This window comes from Montipora foliosa, chromosome 12 (assembly GCF_036669935.1).
Source record: "Montipora foliosa isolate CH-2021 chromosome 12, ASM3666993v2, whole genome shotgun sequence".
Classification (NCBI taxonomy): Eukaryota; Metazoa; Cnidaria; class Anthozoa; order Scleractinia; family Acroporidae; genus Montipora; species Montipora foliosa.
This window is the reverse complement of record NC_090880.1, coordinates 5,653,204-5,655,703: the sequence shown is the minus strand read 5'-3', so window position 1 is coordinate 5,655,703 and position 2,500 is coordinate 5,653,204.

The following is a 2,500-nucleotide window of genomic DNA, read 5'->3' as shown; positions in this document are numbered from 1 at the left end:
GTCGAGGTCTACGTTTAGTTTGTTTGTTTCCTTTTTTTTTTTTTTTTTGTTTTTTTTTTTTTTTTTTGTTTTTTTTTTTTTTTCCGTGTCGGTAAAAGTCTTGCCTGTCACTCCCCTGGTAAGTGGTGTCTTTGTGTATAGAGCCTTCTGCGCGTATTTTCTTAGGATCGAGAGGGTGGTGGAACTGCGTAGATTTCTCTGGTGGACACAGTAGAATCATTAACTTAGCCTGCAATGGCGTCGAAAGTCATGCAACGCGAATGGCGTTTTAGTGGATCCTTAAACAAAATTTACCCTTATGGAGCTCAATAATGGAAAGTCAGTTGGATAAACTAGGCATGAATCTCAAAAGCGACGAGTACTGGACTTCGACAACAATCTATCGCCCGTCGAGACGAAATCAAAGTGAGCAGTATTTACCTGAAGTACATGGTAATTTGACACAATTGAGTTTCTTGTCTTCACGCACGCAATGAAATAGGAAGAGGTTTTCGCCTCTAAGAGCGAATATGTAGTTTGTTTCAATAAAATTTTCGCTGGAAAAGGATTCTGTGGTATTTTCTGCCTTTGTGAATTATAATATCATGTTGTGTATTGAATTTTCGAGCTTAAGGTTCAAATGTGATATGGGAGAAGTTTTTTAGTATTGCTCTGTAAGCAGGAAGGGTTCACAGGCCTGTTGGAAGCGTGCTTGAGTTTCAACAAAATGAGGCCCAAAATCAGTGAAAACTTGTGACGCAGATGAATAATAAAGTAGCTGCTATTATATTTCCAAAATGATGGAATTACCTGGTGATAAATAACGTCGTACGCGTCTTGGAGAGTAAATTTTGACTTTGCATAAACAAGAGTTGGGCAATTGTGATCTTTGTTTTGACTTCGCTCATTTCACTGTCAAACTTTATAACACTTGACAGAAAACGAAACTTACAAAAACCCGGTATCTTGCCATCATTTGACACAGATGCTTTACTGTTTGGCGAGTAAACATGCCGCGGTAACTTTATCACGGCGCCCGCTGAATTCCGGCCATGTCACTTTCGATTTTGCAATTTACTTGAACGTAGCAAAAATCTCCCAAAATGTTTGTCGCTGATCGTAACTTTTTATATTCTATATTCACGGCTCAAAATTTATGTTGTTTTCATGTCGTAAATATTTTATTCTCGATCGACCGTCCGGGAAACTTCCTTCTGCTCTTTCTGAAAACTGTGTATCAATATTTATTTGCTTTTTCATCAATATTTGTTTTGCATAAAGCAAGCTAACAGAATCTGTACCTTGCTGAGTTCGCATTTGTTAGCGTTAATAGTATTTTCGGTCAGATGTTTCTGTTTTTTTATGAGGGGTTTATTGTTTTGGTCTCCCATCCCAACACTAACCCCGCGAAACAGGGCTTGACTTCAGTGAAATTTAGTATCACTTATGGTGAAAAGAAGTTGTGAGGGAACTTGAAAATTATCAACATGTCAGCCCAGAAGCCAATGTTTCTCGCTTCTCTTTTATTTGTTATTCTTCAGAGACTAGAATGCTGTATTTCAATACCACACAATTCAGTGCCTTCTGATTTTCTGTAGCACGTACCACAGGCAAGCCAGTGTATGCTTCACAGAAGCATCTAGTCTAAATTTAAAATACTACTCTAGCCAAATACTGAATGGATTATTAGATTGAGTCCGATGACCGCAACGCCCTCGGATTGGTCCGAAACCAACTAACCGCAGTGGGATTCCACGTGCTAAATGCAACGTCTTGAATCGGGCACCGAACGCCACCCTGACATGTTTCTTGAACTTATTCTGTACTTGATCGAAAACGAAAACAAAACTCTTCACTGACGAACAATCGAAATTGAATAATAATTATTATTGGCCTAACAATACTAAAAACTTAACCACTTAATGTCCGATTTTCCCAACCGTGTGGCGACGCCTATATCAAAGAAACAAGTCCTACAAATAGATGGTTTTCACGTGACTTCATCGCCGCCATGTTGGTGGACAGCGTCTTTTGTTCGTCCACCAGAAGTCGTACGTTTCTCTATTGTTATTGGTGTCTCTAGAGATTGGTTGAAAACGTCCTATTGATGGCTTGTCATATATTGTCTCTTGCGAACGTTGGTTGGAAATGGTTGAGAAATCTTTTCAATTTGTTTTCGATTCATTGTCTTTTGATAATACCGGCTTTAGTTTGTATTTGTTTTTGGCGTGTTTGTCGTCCGGAGTCAACACAAGAACTTTAGCATTCAAATTTGTGTTTCAATGAAACTGCTACTTGTCACAAAAGCTTAAAAATTCTCTTCTTCCAACGACTCTCCATCTCTCTCGTCCCTCTCTTTTAAGAAGTTGCTTGGTATCTGCAGATAACTGGCAAGACTTTAGCTAAAACCAAGCATGTTTCTTTCAGCTTTAGCGTAATGCAAATTTGTGCTTGACGTTAGATGTGTGCTGTTTGTGTTAAGTATCGTATGAGCGATCTTTCTTCTCGACCACTTAGGCAG